A 13,504-nucleotide genomic window follows, 5' to 3' on the forward strand; every position below is an offset into this window, starting at 1 on the left:
CATAGGTTTGTAAATTGTGTTCAGTTCAACATGCTTGTTAATAGAGTCTTCAGTTGATGACTAAGCATCTAGGAATTCTCTTGATTTCTTGTTTCATGCTTCTGCCAGGATTTCTGTAGTTTCCCAGGCAAACTTAGGTTCCTCACGTACTGAGATGAGTGATATAGGATCATGTCTCCTTATGGTTAGCTGATGTTTATGTAGTCTTGTGGATAGTTTCCTGCCTGTCTGTCCTACATAGTGTTTGGGTCAGGCTCCACATTTGATTTGGTATATTACGTTTGTTCTCTCCATGTGGGTTTTGGATCCTTGGGTTTCAAGACAAGCATTCTGATGGATGTGCTGGGTATTCAAAAAACTTCATCAGAAGGCATCTCATCCAGAGAAGCAACCTTTTAGCACCTACTGAACAAACATGAAAGAGACTATCCCACCGTACATCAGGAATATTTCTGAAATGACAGCAAGACTGTTCCAACCACACGGAATAATGGTAGCACACAAACCCAGCATAACCATCTGAACGCCAACCATTGTGGATCTAAGTGCTACTGGAGAATATTCATTAAGGCAGATTATCTCATTCTTCTTAGGCGCCTTGTATAGTTAAAGCCTTCTTGAAGCAGGTGAGTATCTCAGACTGCCAAAGCGAGAGGTTTAAAGATCTCATTGAACACTTCAGCCAGTTGATCAGCACAGGTCCTTGGTACTTGGCCAATTATCCCAAGTGGCAGCACAGATTGACAGGTTGGTGAAGAAAGCATTTAACAAGCTTGCCTTCGTAAACAAGGGTTGGGATGGTATGTTTCAAGTTTACAAAAACGCGGTTAGTCTGAACATGGAATACTGTGCAGTTCTGGCCTCAATACTCTAGAATAGTGTGATTATGCTGGAAATAATGCCAGGTTGTTGTTCCAGCACCATCCACTAGAAGGCATATCTCACTCCTGTACGCCCTCTTGTCACCACCTGAGGTTCTGCCAACAATGGTTGTATCATCAGCAAATGTATAGATAGTATTTGAGCTTTGCTTAGCCACGCAGTCATGTGTCTATAGAAAGTAGAGCAGTGGGCTAAGCACACACCCCTGAGGTGCGCTAGTGTTGATCGTCAGTGAGGAAAAGATGTTATCACCAATCTGCACAGATTGTGGTCTTCCAGTTAGGAAGTCGGGGATCTAATTGCAGAGGGAGGTACAGAGGCCTAGGTTCTGCAACTTCTCAATCAGGATTGTGGAAAAGTTGGTATTAAATGCTGAGTTATAGTCGATGAACAGCATCCTGACGTAGGTGTTTGTGTTGTCCAGATGGTCTATTGCATCTGCTGTTGACCTATTGTGATAATAGGCAAATTGCAGTGGATCCAGATCCTTGCTGAGGCAGAAGTTCAGTCTAGTCATGACTAACCTCTCAAAGCATTTCATCATTGTTGATGTGAGTGCAATAGTCATTAGGCAGCCCACATTATTCTTCTTAGGCACTGGTATGATTGTTGCCTTAATGAAGCAAGTGGGAACTTCCGCCCGTAGCAGTGAGAGGTTGAAAATGTCATTGAATACTCCCGCTGGTTGGTTGGCACAAGTTTTCAGAGCCTTACCAGGTACCCCATTCGGACCTTCCGCCTTGCAAGGGTTCACTCTCTTTAAAGACAGTCTAACATAAAGACAGAGATCACAGGGTCATTAGGTGCAGCAGGGATTTTATGGGGTGAGATCGGATAGGCCAGGCTTGGATTTTCCAGAGTGAAGGTTAAAGGGTGGTCTGACAGGAGAAGAATAGATTAGGCTAGATGGTCAAAATGTTTTTACTATCAAAAAAAAACAATTGGGCATAGATTTAAAGTGAGAGGAATGAGTTTTAAGAAGGACAGGAAGGCTGATCTGACCTCAGACTCCGCACAACCTACCTGCCCTTTCCCCATAACGCTTGATTCCCCTGCTATGCAAAAATCTAACTATCTTAAAAATATTTAATGAAACAGCCTCTACTGCTGCCCTGGACAGAGAATTCCACAGATTCACTGCTCTGGGAAAAGCAATTCCTCCTCATCTTCATCCTAAATCTATTCTCCCAAATCCTGAGGCAATATTTCATCAGTAAGAATAACTTTTGTGCCTCTAGCTCATATATCTCCTTTATCATTTTATATGGTTCTGTAAGATCCCTCTTTCTTCTAGAGTCCAGTGAGTATTGTCCCAGGCCACTCAATCACTCCCTCTCTGAGGGGTAAATTAATTTTAAGTACAGTGGTTGATAGGTGGAAATCACGGCCAGGGGAGGTGAAATCTCCAAAGCAATGCTTAAAAGACATTTAGACTGGTGATTAAATAAGGCAAGATATAGAGGGACACAGTCTAATGTGGGTAACTATGGCTAGAGTGGAAACATTGATATCATCTATATAATTATATGACTGAGCTATGAAGAAAGAAAGAAATTACTATTAATAGTAAGAAATGCTTTTAAATTTTTTTGGAGATAAGATATTGCAAGGTTGTTTCTGAAAGGATCACCATAAGACAATAGTGATGAAAATGTACCTTGTGTCCTTTCAGAGAATTGAAGGAGAATCTCAAAACAATCAGCCCACTGAAAGGAAAAGGTTGTGTAGCTGTCTGTTCCTATTTATAAAGTGCTGAATACTCATGCTGCATTTGATATGAAGTGCAAAATTATTCGGGCTACAATGTTGTGTTGCATTTGGACATAAATGTCAGTTGTCAACATTAGATTCTAATATCAAGACTGAGCTATCGACATTTTTCATGTTCATTTTTATTTACAATATAACTGCTTTGTAAGAGTGCTTAGTTAACTTGTTTCTCACATCATTTAGGATACCAGACAAGAAAAATTACTTTAATACATTTCGTTTGTGTTTGGTTTCAGCTTGGGTAACTGAGAATTTACAAAATAGACCAGACCTTAAAAGACTACTAATTTAGCATGTTAGGAACTTAGAACATCACTGGTAATTATCCACCGTGACATACTAATTTCCAAATAAAGGAAAGGGAAAGTAACTGGAGACACAAGATACCACAGATGCTGAAATCTCGAACAAAAAATAAGCTGCTCCTTGAATCAATGGAGAAAAATGGACATTTGACATTTCAGGTTGAGACATGGTTGGATCCAAGTGGGGGTACATTGGAGAGTGGGGGTTGTGATAGGCAGATGAAAGAGGGCAGAGTGGAAATAGCAACAGAGGCTGGAAGATGACAAGAAAGGACTGCAGATGATGGAATCTAATAGGACAGGAAGGTGAAACATGGACCCAAATGGGACATGAGGGAGGACAGGTATGAATACTGAAAGAATAGAGGGGAGTGTGAAGGGGTGGAACAAGAGCTGGTTGGTAGGTCCAGGTGACAAGGATGATAGGCTGATGGAAGAAGGAATCTGGACTTCTTAGTCTACTTCCCCTCCCAGTGTGAGGCTCAATGTTAGCTAGTGGCTCTATCATCGCAAATCAGCGAGTTGTGTTGTTATGTCTGCCCTCTCATTGTGAAACAGTGACACCTCTCTGTCCCTTTATTGTGGGGGGGGGAGAGAGAACCTGTGATTTGTCGAATTGTTGGGGAGAATATTAGTTTTTGCTGCACTACAGATCATGGTCTGCCTTGTGGGCTTTGCTATTGCTTGCTTGGTGGGTGGAGGGTGCTGATGCTTTTTTGCTGAAGTGATGGAGGGGCGGTTATTGCTTTGCCACTGCTTGTGCGTGGAAGGGGAAGTGGGGGGGGGAGTCTCTGGGGTTCTAATATTTTTACTGTCACTCATTCTTTGGAGCACTCTTCTGTTTTCATGGCTGTCTGTGAAGAACAAGAATTTCAGGTTGTATGTTGTATATATTCTCTGATATTAAATGGGAACAATTGAACAGCACCTCATGTTCCACCTGAGTTGTCCACTATCCAATTAAGAAAACACTGAATTCTCTGTTTTTGAGTAACCTGCTCCCCTCCTGTCCTTCTGATCCACTCAGTTCTTCCAACACCTATCCCACAACACCCTATTGCCCTCTATTACACTGTTCCTATCCCCTCTTCCACCTTCACCTGTCCTCCTCACATACATTTGGGTCCATATTTCACCTTCCTCTCCTATCAGATTCCATCATCTGCAGTCCTTTCTTGTCATCTTCCAGCCTCTGTTGCTATTTCCATTCTGCCCTCTTACATCTGCCTATCACAACCCCCACTCTCCAATGTACCCCCACTTGGATCCAACCATGTCTTGCTTCACCCCTTCCCTCCATCTTTTTATACTGGTCATCTCTCCACTGCCGTAGTCCATTTATTACTTTATTACTGATGGGAAATGAATGCCTGATCTATTTCATTAAAAAATCATTATATAACTGATGAACTACTGTGAAACTTATGAAAACATTGATAGAGCTTTCAGAATATTAACACAATCTGTCATTTGGCTTTTTTTATTACTGAATATTTTGTGTATTTAATGGAAATCAGTTTTGTTCTATAATATGGATTCTCTGTCATAGTTTTAGGTTTAAGTCAATTTATGTGCATTAAACAGTAAATGTAAGGAAAACATTCCCCAAATATATATTTGTATATTTCCCAGTTTCCCTTCTATCACACATTGAAAATCTTCTATAAAGAGGTATGTTCTAATTTACCTACCACCCCATGAGCCTCTTTATCCAGCACAACCTCTCCCATTTTCAACAGGATCTTACAATTAGTTCTCATCCCCCCACCCCAACTCTCTGCTTTCAGCAGGGGTCACTTCCTCCATGATCCTCTTGTCCTTTCATCCCTTCCCACATGTCTCCTTCCTGGCACCTATCCCTGCAAGCAGAAAAAATGCTACCCCTGCCCATTTACTTCCCTTGCCACCATTCAGGGCTCAAACAGCCTTTCTAGGTCAGGCAGTACTTCACCTGCACACCTTTTGGGTCCATTTACTGTATCCAGGGCTCCTGGTATGGTCTCTACTACATCGGTGAGACACAACGTAGATTGGGAGAAATCTTTCTCAAGCACCTTCACTCTCTCCACAACAGGCAAGATCTCTTGGTAATCAACCATTTCAATTCCAATCCCCATCCCCATTCTGATATTTTGGACTATAGCCTCCTCTACTGCCAAGATGAGGCCACTCTCAGGTTGGTGGAGCAGCACCTTATACTCCAAGTGGGTAGCCTTCAAACTGATGGCACAACCATTGATTTCTCTATCTTCCAGTAATTTTCCCCCCTTCCTCCTTCTCTTTTCTTTTGCATTCTCCATTCTGGATCCCTTCTCACCTCTTCTCCTTAACCTCCCTCTGGTGCTCCTCCTCCTCCTCCTCCTCCCCTTTCTCCCATGGTCCACTATTCTCTCCTATCAGATTCCTCATCCCTTTACCTTTTCCACTATTACCCCCACCCCCCAGTTTCTCAATTCAGACAAATCCATCCCACCTGCCTTCCCCTTCACGTGGCTTCACCTATCACCATCTAGTTTATACTCCTTCCCTTCCCTTCCCCAATCTTATATTCTTGCTTCTTCCCTTTTCATTAGGTCTCAGCCCGAAACATTAACAGTTTATTCCTTTCCAAAGATGCTGCCTGACCTGAATTCATCCAGCATTTTGTTTGCACTATTCAATGTATTCTAATTAATTTTTCATTACTGCTGTTTGTCAATATTGTTTTTAATGATTTATTGCAATTTTTAACAGTAGTGATACACAATACTATTAACATTCAATCTCTTTTTCTGCCTTTGAGACATGTGCTGCAAATTGCTGCCAGAATATTTTAAAGTTAATAGTCATCTCAACGACTACTCAGAAAATCTTATTTTTTTCTTTAAACTAGTTGTCAATATTAGTCAAAAGTGACTTCATTCCCAACTGGCCATGAGTATGTGGAGAAGATTATACATTTACTGCTTAACAATGTTTCAAATAATCAACTAAATGTGGATGACTGTGATGGGGGAGGAATGAATACAATGCATAGAGTGCAATACTTTTAAAGAGACATAAGGTGTCTCTGATTTTTGGAAGCTCTGAGTGATGATAACTCTATTTACTGACTTATGATCATGCTTCTGACAATGAAGAAGTCACAAACAAGAATTCATACATGCAGTAAATGCTTAGTTTATTTACTAAAAAATGTGAGTTAGGGAGTTTCAATTCAAAAAATGTGTCAGTATACAGTGCCTATAAAAAGTATTCACCCCCCTTGGAAGTTGTCATGTTTTATTGTTTTACAACATTGAATCACTGTGGGTTATATTTGGCTTTTTTGACACTGATCAACAGAAAAAGACTCTTTCGTGTCAAAGTGGAAACAGAGCTTTACTAAGTGAGTTAAATTAAATTAAAAATATACAAAACAAAATCATTGATTGCATCTGTATTCACCCCCTTCAAGTCAATATATAGTAGTTGCACCTTTGGTGGCAATTACAGCCTTGAGCCTGTGTGGACAGGTCTTTACCAGATTTGCACATCTGGACACTGCAATTTTTCCCCATCCTTCATTACAAAACTGCTTAATCTCTGTCAGATTGCATGGGGATCATGAGTGAATAGATCATTTCAAGTCCAGCCACAAATACTCAATCAAATTGAGCACTGGACTTGGACTTGGCCACTCCAGGACATTAACTTTGTTGTTTTAAACCATTCCTGTATAGCTTTGGCTTTATGCTTGGGGTCATTGCCTTACTGGAAAACAAAAGGGCAGGTGGTGCCTTACAAGCCTAATTGAATTTTTTAAGGATGTGACTAAACACATTGATGAAGGAAGACCAGTAGATGTAGTGTATATGGATTTCAGCATGGCATTTGATAAGGTATCCCATGCCAGGCTTATTGAGAAAGTAAGGAGGCATGGGATCCAAGGGGACATTGCTTTCTGGATCCAGAACTGGTGAAGAGAAGAGAAGGCAAAGAGTGGTTGTAGAAAGGTCATATTCTGCATGAAGGTCAGTCACCAGTGGAGTGCCTCGGGGATCTGTTCTAGGTCCCTTACTCTTCATGATTTTTATAAATGACCTGGATGAGGAAGTAGAGGGATGGGTTATTAAGTTTGCTGATGACACTAAGGTTGGAGGTGTCGATAATGTAGAGGGCTGTCAGAGATTACAGCGGGACATTGATAGGATACAAAACTGGGCTGAGAAGTGGCAGATGGAGTTCAATCCAGGTAAGTGTGAAGTGGTTCATTTTGGTAGGTCAAATATATGGTAGAATATAGTATTAATGGTAAGACTCTTGGTAGTGCGGAGGATCAGAGGGATCTTGGGGTCCGAGTCCATAGCACGCTCAAAGCAACTGCGCAGGTTGACTCTGTGGTTAAGAAGGCATACGGTGTATTGGCCTTCATCAATTGTGGAATTGAATTTAGGAGCCGAGAGGTAATGTTGCAGCTATATAGAACCCTGGTCAGACCCCACTTGGAGTACTGTGCTCAGTTCTGGTCGCCTCACTACAGGAAGGATGTGGAAGTCATAGAAAAGGTGCAGAGGAGATTTACAAGGGTGTTGCCTAGATTGGGTAGCATGCCTTATCCAAACAGGTTGAGTGAACTCGGCCTTTTCTCCTTGGAGCAACGGAGGATGAGAGGTGACCTGATAGAGGTGTATAAGATGATGAGAGACATTGATCACGTGGATAGTCAGAGGCTTTTTCCCAGGGATGAAATGGCTGCCACAAGAGGACACAGGTTTAAGGTGCTGGGGAGTAGGTACAGAAGAGACGTCAGGGGTAAGTTTTTTACTCAGAGAGTGGAGAATGCATGGAATGGGCTGCCAGCAACAGTGCTGGAGGCACACACAATAGTGTCTTTTGAGAGACTTTTGGATAGGTACATGGAGCTTAGAAAAATAGAGGGCTATAGGTAAGCCCAGTAATTTCTAAGGTAGGGACACGTTCAGCACAACTTTGTGGGCCGAAGGGCCTGTATTGTGTGTAGGCTTTCTATATTTCTATGTTTCTAAAACTCCCAAGTCATGGTTTTCTTGCTAACTACATCAGGTTTTCCTTCATGACTTCCCTGTATTTTGCTGCATTCAGTTTACCCTCTACCTTCACAAGCCTTCCAGGGCTGCTGCAGTGAAGCATCCCCACAGCATGACGCAGCTACCACCGTACTTCATGATAAGGATGGTGTGGTGAACTGCATATACCCGTCTGGATACGCCCCTCTGCTGACTGCTCCTGTGGCTCCTCCCACGGACAGGGCCTTCATTAAGTCAGAGGTGCAGCGGCTGCTCAGAGAGGGGATCATTGAGCCAAGCACAAGTCCTTGGAGGGCCCAGGTGGTCTTGTTCGGACAGGGCAGAAAAATAAGATGGTCATGGGCTATAGCCAGACCATCAATAGGTTCACGCAACTTGACACGTACCCCCTACCCGCATCGCGGATATGGTCAATCAGCTAGCTCAGTACAAGGTGTACTCGACCATAGACCTGAAATCCGCTTACCATCAGCTCTCCATCCGCCTGGAGGACCGCCCCTACACCGCCTTCGAGGCGGGCGGCAGGCTCTATCACTTCCTGCGCATCCCCTTCGGTGTCACGAATGGTGTCTCTGTCTTCCAGAGGGAAATGGTGGTCCAGTGCCAACTGAAGGCCACATTCCCATATCTGGTTAACATCACCATCTGCGGTCACGACTGGCAGGATCACAACACTAACCTCCAACGATTTCTCCAAGCGGCCAAAGCTCTTAGCCTTACCTATAACAGGGACAAGTGTGTGTTTGGAACCACCCAACTTGCTGTCGTGGAGAATGGGGTCATTAGCCCTGACCCCGACAGTTGGATCTCCCTCTTCCCACCACCCTCAGAGCCCTCAAACGGTGCCTGGGCTCCTTTTCCTATTACGCCCAATGGGTCCCTCACTACGCAGACAAGGCCCGCCCCCTGGTCAAGTCCACCGCATTTCCCCTCTCAGCCGAGGCCCGCGCGGCCTTCAGCCACATTAAAGGGGACATTGCCAAAGCAACAATGCATGCGGTGGACGAGACCATTCCCTTCCAAGTAGAGAGTGACGCCTCCGACTTCACGCTGGCTGCTACCCTCAATCAGGCAGGAAGGCCAGTAGCATTCTTCTCTCGTCTGAAAGGCCCTGAAATTCGGCACTCCGTGGTGAAGAAAGAAGCCCAGGCCATAGTGGAAGCTATTAGGCACTGGAGGCACTATCTCGCCGGCAAAAGGTTCACCTTGCTGACTGACCAGCGCTCAGTTGCGTTCATGTTTAGCAACCAACAGCGGGGCAAAATCAAAAATGATAAAATTTTGCGATGGGGAATGGAACTTTCCACCTACAACTATGATATCCTGTACCAGCCTGGAAGGCTCAATGAGCCCCCTGATGCCCTATCCTGGGGAGCGTGTGCCAGCGTGCAGCTTGACCGGCTATACGCCCTCCATGCAGATCTTTGCCACCCGGGGGTCACCCGACTTTACCATTTCATGAAAGCCCGGAACTTGCCTTACTCCCTTGAGGACATCAGGACGATGACCAGGGACTGCCAAGTCTGCGCTGAGTGCAAACCGCACTTCTACCATCCTGAAAAGGCACAACTTATCAAGGCCACCCGCCCCTTTGAGCGACTGAGTGTCGACTTTAAGGCCCCCTTCCCTCCACCGACCGCAATGTCTACTTTCTCAACATAATCGACGAGTACTCGCAGTTCCCCTTTGCCATCCCCTGCCCCGATACCACTGCCATGTCCGTCATAAAAGCCCTGTGCCAGTTCTTCACTCTGTTCGGATATCCCTGCTATATCCACAGTGATAGAGGGTCCTCCTTTATGAGTGACGAGCTGCGCCAGTACCTGCTGGCTAGGGGTATTGCTACTAGTAGGACCACGAGCTATAATCCCCGGGGAAATGGACAGGTGGAGAGGGAGAATGCCACAGTGTGGAAGGCCACACTCTTAGCCCTTAAGTCAATGGGATTGCCGGTCTCTCACTGGCAGGAGGTCCTCCCTGAGGCACTCCACTCCATCCGCTCCCTGTTATGCACGTCCACCAATGCCACCCCTCATGAGCGACTCTTTTCTTTTCCCAGGAAGTCTGCCACTGGGACCACCCTACCGGCTTGGCTGACGTCCCCAGGGCCAGTGCTGCTCTGGAAACATGTGAGGAGAAATAAATACTCCCCGCTGGTCGAGAGGGTTCACCTTCTACATGCGAACCCCCAGTATGCCTACGTGGTCTTACCTGATGGGCGGGAGGACACGGTCTCCGTCCGTGACCTGGCGCCCGCAGGAGCACCAGACCCCTACCCCGAACACTCCACGGTGACTATGCACCCCGTACCCACCGAGGTGCATACCCACGAGACACCGCGCACACCAAGCCCTACACAGACTCCTCACAACACTCCCATGCCGGGCGTCTCACACCTCAAGTCAGGCCGGAGCCAGCACAACCACCGTCACCGGTGCAATCACCACCAGCACTGGTGCAATCACCACTGGTGCTACGTAGATCGCAGCGACAGATTCGACCGCCCAATAGACTTAACCTGTAAATATACTTGTAAGAAACTTTGCCCCATGGAGACTCTCTTTTAAAACAAAGGTGGGGGGGGGGGGTGAATGTGGTGAACTACATATACATGTCTGGACACGCCCCCTGCTGACTGCTCCTGTGGCTCCTCCCACAGTCCCCTGTATAAAGGCAATTGGAGGCACTGCTCCTCCCTCAGTCTCCAGGATGTTGTGTGGTGGTCTCTTGCTGCTAATCGTGGTCTCTTGCAGCTAATAAAAGCCTATTGTTCACCTCCTGTCTCTGAGAGTTATTGTTGGTGCATCAGATGGTGTGTTTTTGATTATATATATATTTAGTCTGATGGCCAAAACAGCTCAATTTTGGTTTCATCAGACTATAGAACTGACTTAAGAGTCTCCCACATGCCTTCCAGCAAACTCTAGCTGAGACTTCATGTGAGTTTTTTTCAACAGTGGCTTTATCTTTGCCACTCTGCCATAAAGCTGCAACTGGTGAAACACCCAGGCAACAATCGTTGTATACGCAGTCTCTCTAAACTCAGCACTGAAGCTTGTAATTCCTCCAGAGTTGAGTTAGGTCTCTTGGTGGCCTCCCTCACTCGTCCCCTTCTTGCATGGTCACTCAGTTTTTGAGGACGGCCTGCTCTAAGCAGATTTACAGCTGTAGCATATTCTTCCCATTTTTTTATGATTGACTTAACTGTACTCCAAGGGATATTCAGTGACTTGGAAATTTTCACTAGTGTATCTGCCTCCACCACTGACTCAGGCACTGCATTCCACGCACCAACCACTCTGAGTGAAAAACCTTCCTCTAATATATCCCTTGAACTTCCCTCCCCTTACCTTAAAGCCACGTCCTCTTGTACTGAGCAGTGGTGCCCTGGGGAAGAGGCGCTGGCTGTCCACTCTGTCTATTCCTCTTAATATCTTGTATACCTCTATCATGTCTCCTCTCATCCTCCTTCTCTCCAAAGAGTAAAGTCCTAGCTCCCTTAATCTCTGATCATAATCCATACTCTCTAAACCAGGCAGCATCCTGGTAAATCTCCTCTGTACCCTTTCCAATGCTTCCACATCCTTCCTATACTGAGGTGACCAGAACTGGACACAGTACTCCAAGTGTGGCCTAACCAGAGTTTTATAGAGCTGCATCATTACATCGTGACTCTTAAACTCTATCCCCCAACTTATGAAAGCTAACACCCCATAAGCTTTCTTAACTACCCTATCTACCTGTGAAGCAACTTTCAGGGATCTGTGGACATGTACCCCCAGATCCCTCTGCTCCTCCACACTACTTTGTACTCTGCCTTGGAGTTTGTCCTTCCAAAGTTTACCACCTCACGCTTCTCCGGGTTGAACTCCATCTGCCACTTCTCAGCCCACTTCTGCATCCTATCAATGTCTCTCTGCAACCTTCGACAATACTCTACACTATCTACAACACCACCAACCTTTGTGTCATCTGCAAACTTGCCAATCCACCCTTCTACCCACACATCCAGGTCGTTAATAAAAATCACAAAAAGTAGAGGTCCCAGAACAGATCCTTGTGGGACACCACTAGTCACAACCCTCCAATCTGAATGTACTCCCTCCATCACAACCCTCTGCCTTCTGCAGGCAAGCCAATTCTGAATCCACCTGGCCAAACTTCCCTGGATCCCATGCCTTCTGACTTTCTGAATAAGCCTACAGTGTGGAACCTTGTCAAATGCCTTACTAAAATCCATGTAGATCACATCCACTGCACTACCCTCATCTATATGCCTGGTCACCTTCTCAAAGAACTCTATCAGGCTTGTTAGGCACGATCTGCCCTTCACAAAGCCATGCTGACTGTCCCTGATCAGTCCATGATTCTCTAAATGCCCATAGATCCTATCTCTAAGAATCTTTTCCAACAGCTTTCCCACCACAGACATAAGGCTCGCTGGCCTATAACTAGCTGGACAATCCCTACTACCTTTTTTGAACAAGGGGACCACATTCGCCTCCTTCCAATCCTCCGGTACCATTCCCATGGACAACGAGGACATAAAGATCCTAGCCAGAGGATCAGCAATCTCTTTTCTCGCCTCCCTCAGTCCAAAGATTAATATGCATATTAATCTTTAGACTGACAAACAACCAATGTGCAAAAGAAGAGAAACTGTGCAATTAAAAATAATTCTCAGAACGAGTTGTAAAGAATCCTTGAAAGTGAGTCTGTCAGTCATTGAGTTCACAGTAGCAGTGAATGAAGTTATCCACGTTGGGCCAGGACTCTGATCATTGTAGGATAATTATTATTTATAAACATGGTAGTATGGGACCTAAGACTTCTGTATCTCCTTCCTTAAGGAGATAGAACACAGCTGGGTGGTGGGGATCCTTGATGATAGATGCCGCTTACCTGCAGAAGGGCTTCGTGTTGATGTTCTCAGTGGCGGTAAGTATATGGAATGAGCTGCAGAAGAAGCTATTGAGAAACATTAGCATTTAAAATACATTTGGATGGGTACTCAGAGTGGCAGCACTTGGAGGGACATGGGCCAAATGCAGGATGTTGGAACTTGTCAATTGGGCACTGTGGTCAGCATGGACCATTTGAGCCAAAGGGTCTCTATCCATGCTCTATTGTTCTATGGTTCTACAATTCAGCAAGAAGGTGCTGACTGGGGCATTCCACGTGCTCCAGCTACTACAACACAAAGTTGTGTCAATGGGTGATAATGCTACAGTGACAGTCATTTTTCCATATGTAAGGATGGGGAAAGCAGGGCTCCTTCCAGGCTGGAGATTGGTGATAAGATTTCCAACATTTTATGCACTCTTACTCAAGAACATGATGAGAAATTTTCTTCCCAAAAAGCAGCAACTGCATCGGATTTTTCAAGATATCAGACTGAACTGATGTAGAGGGTATAGTATTGTAGGATTTTGTAAAATCATTTTACAGCACCAGTAATCACCGATCTGGGTTTGATTCCCACTGCTGTTGGTAAGGAGTTCTCCCTGTGACCATGTGGAT

This window comes from Hypanus sabinus, chromosome 9 (assembly GCF_030144855.1).
Source record: "Hypanus sabinus isolate sHypSab1 chromosome 9, sHypSab1.hap1, whole genome shotgun sequence".
In the NCBI taxonomy this organism is placed as follows: Eukaryota; Metazoa; Chordata; class Chondrichthyes; order Myliobatiformes; family Dasyatidae; genus Hypanus; species Hypanus sabinus.